This window comes from Schistocerca serialis, chromosome 6 (genome assembly GCF_023864345.2).
Source record: "Schistocerca serialis cubense isolate TAMUIC-IGC-003099 chromosome 6, iqSchSeri2.2, whole genome shotgun sequence".
NCBI lineage: Eukaryota > Metazoa > Arthropoda > Insecta > Orthoptera > Acrididae > Schistocerca > Schistocerca serialis.
Window position 1 is genome coordinate 560,293,591 of NC_064643.1, and position 7,853 is coordinate 560,301,443.

Consider the following 7,853-nt stretch of genomic DNA (forward strand, 5'->3'; position numbering starts at 1 on the left):
GAGCGAGATACTGCAGTGATTAGCACAGTGGACTCGCATTCGGGAGGTCGGTGATTCAAATCCACGTCCGGCCATCTTGTTGAGCTCAATAGATTATGACGATTTGTGGTGCCTTTTCGTTAATACACACTGAATTAAGGAGTTATTTTATTGATATGCAGATGCTTCGTCAGTGAGCTGAAGCTAGTTAACAATAAAGGAATTTCTGTGTTCTTGACCTTAGGTTTTTATTCACACATATAATTCTGATTCGTATTTTCGTGATTTCCCAAGACCGCTTAAGGTGAATGCCGGAATGTTTCCTCTGAAACGGGACGACCAATTTCCTTCTTCATCCGTCCTTAACTCGAGCTTATGTTCCGTCTCTAATGAGAGCTAAGCACAGTGTGCCCATAATTAAAGTTCCAGCTTCAAAATGTTGTAGAGAAAGAATTACCACTCAGAACGATACCACATTTGAACAGCACATTACTAACGCAAGTGGAAACGTCATGGAAAAGAAATAAAATGAAACTGAGTAATGGGTGGCACTGTAAGAATATGTATACCAACAGACGCGCGGCAGACGACTCTTCCTTATTTTCCGACCGAGACGCCCATCATGCCTGTCTCGGCGAAGAATTGCGCGCTGCTGGTAAAGCTCTTTTACAAGAACAGTGACTATGCACTAGAGGTCCTGCAGAAGTTCCGGCCACTCAAGGGTGCGAAAAAAGGCAAAGGTCCAATGGATGTTAAGGGTCGGGACAAAGCGATTCTAAAATTCGAGAAGACAGATTCTTTTGCATCTACATCTACATCTACATTTATACTCCGCAAGCCACTCAACGGTGTGTGGCGGAGGGCACTTAACATGCCACTGTCATTACCTCCCTTTCCTGTTCCAGTCGCGTATGGTTCGCGGGAAGAACGACTGCCGGAAAGCCTCCGTGCGTGAGCGAATCTCTCTAATTTTACATTTGTGATCTCCTCGGGAGGAACAAGTAGGGGGAAGCAATATATTCGATACCTCATCCAGAAACGCACCCTCTCGAAACCTGGACAGCAAGCTACACCGCGATGCAGAGCGCCTCTCTTGCAGAGTCTGCCACTTGAGCTTGCTAAACGTCTCCGTAACGCTATCATGCTTATCAAATAACGATGTGACGAAACGCGTCGCTCTTCTTTGGATCTTCTCTATCTCTTCTGTCAACCCGACCTGGTACGGATCCCACACTGATGAGCAATACTCAAGTATAGGTCGAACAAGTGTTTTGTAAGCCACCTCCTTTGTTGACGGACTACATTTTCTACGGACTCTCCCAATGAATCTCAACCTGGCACCCGCCTTACCAACAAGTCCACTTCAAATCGTCCCGTACGCATACTCCCAGGTATTTACAGAAGTAACTGCTACCAGTGTTTTTTCCGCTATCATATAATCATACAATAAAGGATCCTTATTTCTATGTATTCGCAATACATTACATTTGTCTGTGTTAAGGGTCAGTTGCCATTCCCTGCACGAAGTGCCTATCCGCTGCAGATCTTCCTGCGTTCCACCGAAATTTTTCATGGAATGGACTGGCTCCTCTGCTCCATCTTAACCTATCATAGACCGGAAATGGTCTGCAACTTCTCTGTATACTACAGCATCATCCACGAAAAGCCGCATGGAACTTCCGACACTACCCACTGGGTCATTTATATATATTGTGAAAAGCAATGGTTCCATAACACTCCCCTGCGGCACGCCAGTGGTTACTCTAACGTCCGTAGACACCCCTCCATTGAGAACAACATGCTGTGTTCTTTTTGCTAAAAACTCTTGGATCCAGCCGCACAGCTGGTCTGATATTCCGTAGGCTCTTGCTTTGTTTATCAGGCGACAGTGCGGAACTCTATCGAACGCCTTCCAGAAGTCAAGGAAAATGACGTCTACCTGGGAGCCTGTATCTAATATTTTCTGGGTCTCATGAACAAATAAAGCGAGTTGGGTCTCACACGATCGCTGTTTCCGGAATCCATGTTGATTCCTACTGAGTAGATTCTGGGTTTCCAGAAATGACATGATACGCGAGCAAGAAACATGTTCTAAAATTTGAAGTGCAATGTGGCAGAGTGAGGATAGCAGCTGATCCGACGACTGTCGAGGATGTGGCCACAGCATTGGTGGAGTGGTCGAGCGGTGCTGCAGAAACAAGCAGTGTACTGGAAATTGCGCAGTCGTTGAACATGCCTGCGAATACGGTGCAAAAAATCCTACGAAATATCCTGCACTGCTATCCACACACGTCACCCGTGTTCAGGAGTTGCTTCCTGCTAACCTGCCAGAAAGACAAACATTCACTCTGGAATGCCGAGCTCTCGTGGAAATTGACAATCAACGGCCATGGAACATTCTGTGGATAGTTGTTGCTGTTGTGGTCTTCAGTCCTGAGACTGGTTTGATGCAGCTCTCCATGCTACTCTATCCTGTGCAAGTTTCTTCATCTCCCAGTACCTACTGCAACCCACATCCTTCTGAATCTGCTTAGTGCATTCATCTCTTGTACTCCCTCCATGATTTTTACCCTAAACGCTGCCCTCCCATACTAAACTGGTGATCCCTTGATGCCTCAGAACATGTTCTACCAACCGATCCCTTCTTCTAGTCAAGTTGTGCCACAAACTTATCTTTTCCCCAATCCTATTCAATACTTCCTCATTAGTTATGTGATCTACACATCTAATCTTCAGCATTCTCCTGTAGCACCACATTTCGAAAGCTTCTATTCTCTTCTGGTCCAAACTATTTATCGTCCATGTTTCACTTCCATACATGGCTACACTCCATACAAATACTTTCAGAAACGACTTCCTGGCACTTACATCTATACTCGATCTTAACAAATTTCTCTTCTTCAGAAACGCTTTCCTTGCCATTGCCAGTCTACATTTTATATCCTCTCTACTTCGAACATCATCAGTTATTTTTCTCCCCAAATAGCAAAACTCCTTTACTACATTAAGTGTCTCATTTCCTAATCTAATTCCCTCAGCATCACCCGACTTAATTCGACTACATTCCATTATCCTCGTTTTGCTTTTGTTGATGTTCATTTCATATCCTCCTTTCAAGACACTATCCATTCCGTTCAACTGCTCTTCCAAGTCCTTTGCTGTCTCTGATAGAATTAAAATGTCATCGGCGAACCTCAAAGTTTTTATTTCTTCTCCGTGGACTTTAATACCTACTCCGAATATTTCTTTTGTTTCCTTCACTGCTTGCTCAATATACAGATCGAATAACATCGGGGAGAGCCTACAACCCTGTCTCACTCCTTTCCCAACCACTGCTTCCCTTTCATGTCCCTTGACTCTTATAACTGCCATCTGGTTTCTGTACAAATTGTAAATAGCCTTTCGCTCTCTGTTTTTTACCCCTGCCACTTTCAGAATTTGAAAGAGAGTATTCCAGTCAAGATTGTCAAAAGCTTTCTCTAAGTCTACAAATGCTAGAAACGTAGGTTTCTGTGGATAGATGGAACTCATTTCCATCTCCAAGGACATGGCAATAAGCAGAATTACAGGATAAGCGCAACGGAAATTTGGAAATTTGTGGTAAGTTCCATGGGACCAAACTGCAGAGGTCATCGGTCCCTAGGCTTATACACTACTTAATCTAACTTAACCTAACTTACGCTAAGAACAACACACACACCCATGCCCGAGGGAGGACTCGAACCTCTGACGGGAGGCGGGGGGCCGCGCGGCGCAACGGAAAATCCGCACATAGATCAACCGGTACCACTGGATTCTGCAAAGATGTCTGTGTTTAGCGGGTTGACGCATCGTTTGTCGTAAGACAGTATTTTTTCGAGGACATGAGTCCTGTGGGTGCTGTTACCTGTACCGTCACTAGTAAATGCTGTGAGAGTGTTTTGCGCGGCCAGGTTTTTCCGAGCCTTCAGGGATCATTTTTATGCAACATGGTCCTGCTCCGCACATTGCACATCCAGTGAAGTGGCTTCTGCAGAGGCTCTTTGGAAATGCTAGAATTATCAGCCGTCATTTCCCTACAGTCCATCCGTCCAGATCACCTGACCTTAATCCGTGTGACTTCTGGCTATGGGGTTATCTCAAAGATGTGTTTATTGCTTCATTTACGAACGTAGCTGAATCGAAGGCACGTACTGCGCAATGGATTCTGAACGTTGCCCCCGAGACACTCCGATCTGTTATGGAACATGCTGTTATCGAGCGAAATGGTGCAGTGGTAAGAGCATACTGGACTCGGATTCGGGAGGACGATGGTTCAAACCCGTGTCCGGCCATTCAGGTTTAGGTTTCCGTGATTTCCCTAAATTGCTCCAGGCAATTTCCGGGATAGTTCCTTTGGAAGGGCACCCCTGATTTTCTTCCCCAACCTTGACACTATCGAGCTCGTGCTCCGTCTCTAACGACATCGAGGTCGGCGGGACGTTAAACTCAATCTTCCTTCCCTTTCTTCCTTGGAACAAGCTGTTTCTCAATTTCAACTTGTGCCAGAAATGCCAGCCGGTGTGGCCGAGCGGTTCTAGGCGCTTGAGTCTGGAACCGCGCGACCGCTACGGTCGCAGGTTCGAATCCTGCCTCGGGCATGGATGTGTGTGAACTCCTTAGGTTGTATTGTATTGTATTGTATGTTAACCGGGGACCTAGAAACGACGGAGAGACTCCGTCCCCGCCGCAGCCGCAGTGGTCCACAACCCCACGACGACTATCGCAGTCCACTTCACTCCAACGCCACCCCACACCGAACCCAGGGTTATTGTGCGGTGCGGCCCCCGGTGGACCCCCAGGGGTCGTCTCACACCAGACGAGTGTAACCCCTATGTTTTGCGTGGTAGAGTAATGGTGGTGTACGCGCACGTGGAGAACTTGTTGGCGCAGCAATCGCAGACATAGTGTAGCTGAGGCGGAATACGGGGAAGCAGTCCGCATTCGCCGAGGCAGATGGAAAACCGCCTAAAAACCATCCACAGACAAGCCGGTTCACCGGACCTCGACACAAATCCGCCGAGCGGATTCGGGCCGGGTACCAGGCGCTCCTTCCCGCCCGGAAAGCTGTGCGTTAGACCGCACGTCCAACCGGGCAGGTCTTGTCCTTAGGTTAGTTAGGTTTAAGTAGTTCTAAGTTCTAGGGGACTTATGAACTCAGATGTTAAGTCCCATAGTGCTCAGAGCCATTTGTGCCAGAAAACTGTTCACAGCATGTTGAACTTGTCTTACGCCAGTCTCACGGGAATTAGAAACCTATGTCATTTGGCTGTTTTGCGATTTTTAGCCTCAGGACAATTAAAAACCAATTTTTCCCATCCGATGTGGTACAACTTGCCGTGGTGGAATAGGCTTGTCGTACTAACAGTGCGCCTCACTAATAGTGCCACAACCCTTGACTGCAGAACTTGTGCACTCATGCACATTGGACTGCACGGTTAGTGTACTGTGCAATTCAAATCACTGCCGTCGTTTGCAGTTCATCTGTCATTTGTAGCTGATCCCATTTACAGTAAGACGCTTACAGCGCCATCTATTGGTAAAATTTTCGTTAACTCTCTGTTCCATGACGTTTTTCCCTGCGTCAATAACATGCTGTTGAAATTTGACGTCGTTCTGAGCAGTGGTTCTCTTTCTACAGCATTTTGAAACTGGAACTTCAATTACGGACCTACTGTGTATAGCAGCGTTAGTGTGCCCAAACTCGGAGAGAGAGGAAAGCTATAACCTACGATTTACGTTTGTGATAAGGAGACATAACAGATGTAGACGAAAGCAGATGAAATGGACTATTTCAAGAACACTTGGATAGCTCGTATTGTTCTCTAGCTCTATTTTGTATGAATATTTGTGCGAATAGTCCGTATACGCCTGTATGTAGTAACAGCCACAGACAGGCAGGCTCCGTATCACAGGCGTCCGTCACTCGCCTGAAATGGTTTCCCGCGCCGGCATGTCCCGCCGTCTGAGCAGGCGGAATCCACATCCGCGTCCAGCCGGCGCCGCCTGTACCCGTTGTGTCCCTGAGCGATGCTAACAAGACGCGCCTACATCCCTCGCTGCCGTCGCTCGTAATAGCAGACGCGTATTGCGTCAGGCGTCTGCTCACCGCCGCCTAACTGTAAATGGCGCCGATCTGGTCACAAACCGGAGGTTCAAATGGTTCAAATGGCTCTGAGCACTATGTGACTTAACTTCTGAGGTCTTCAGTCCCCTAGAACTTAGAACTACGTAAACCTAATTAACCTAAGGACATCACACACATCCATGCCGGCGGCAGGATTCGAACCTGCGACCGTAGCGGTCGCGCGGTTCCTGACTGTAGCGACTAGAACCGCTCGGCCACTTAGGCCGGCCAAACCGGAGGCCAGTCATCGTTAGGGAGACCCCAAAAGCGAAGAGAAATTGCCAACCTAAAAGTTTAATGCAAGACTTTGGTCTGACGTGATAACAAAGCATAAAAAGGGTTAGTGGTTTGTTTTGTTACGCAGCAGCGAGGGTTTTGCCGTCACAACTTGGAAGGTGGCTGTCCTATTTGCCATTGAGATTTGGCAATACTCTCTTAGGACGTAAAGTTTGGCTACAGCGCGCGTACACAAGCTCTGGAATCTAAGATATTGTTGTCGCGCTTCGCAGCGCACGGATTAACTAGTGGCAGTTTTGGAGTCAGTGTAGGAGCCCGCCTGCTATGGGTTCGCACGTGTGTTGGGCGAGAGGTCGTCGCCGAGCTGCCGTGCTGCTGTGTCCGCCAGCAGCGACACAGGATTTGGTAGTGAGTTGATATTTTTTATGATTTGCAGCGCGTTTATTAATTTAAAGAAAAGGGTTTGTGTATGTGCGTAGCAGCAGACGGTAATTTTGATAATGAAAGGAGTTGAATTCTTAAGGGAAACCATTGTTAGGCGAATAGATTAAGTATTGATTTTTGTCATTGATTTCTTTTGTAACTGTCAGGCAATTGTTTCACTATGCATTGGACTGAGAAGTATTTCAGTCTGTCTCAAGAGTTTGATTAATTTGTAATATTGCTTTAATGCCACAGGAAGCAGATTTACATACGAAGCGATTGTTCAAAGAGCTTCTACCGTTTTGTTAATTGAATGAGAAAGAATCGCTTTCAGAATATAGTTTTTTTTTAAAAAAGGAATGACTTGTTCGGGTTATCATTTATCGAGTTTAGATTTGACCAAACCCTTTCTCTTGAATTATATGTAGTTGTAGTAAGCAGCAGCAGCCGCAGCAACTGCAGGAGCCGCCATACAGAACATGCATTGCACTCAGCATGAATAATAGGTTTTTTTATGTTTTTGTTAAATAATGGAATGCAGCAGATCAAGCAGTGGCAGCAGAAAGACCGAGTAAGTTATTTGTTGCGCACAGGACCAATTTAAAAAAAAAAGTTTAGGCGATCTCGGTAATAGTAAAGTTAATAAGAGTACAAGCACGAGATTTTCAGTAGAAAACACGAGATAAGAAGAAAGAGCTAGCGACTTTCACTATGATACTTCTGAGAATGTCGTGGGCCACAAATATGAGTTAATTTGTAAATTTCATAAATGTTCTCGAACCTTGTAATATCACTTTAACATTGCCTTTGTAATTATACATATCGTTCATGTGGGTGAAAGCCCATTGTGGAATCCCAGGCAATGAAAAAGCATATCAACTGGCACAGCAGGCTCCGAGCAGCAGGACACCACCAGACATGAAGCTTCCCTATACGGAATAAGAACATCTTATTCCGAAAAGGGTATTCGAATCCTCGCAGGAAGAATGGACGCAGAGCTCACGGCACAAACGAGGTAACTGTGAGCAAACACAACCACGAATTCCGAAAACACCTTGATTTGAGTACA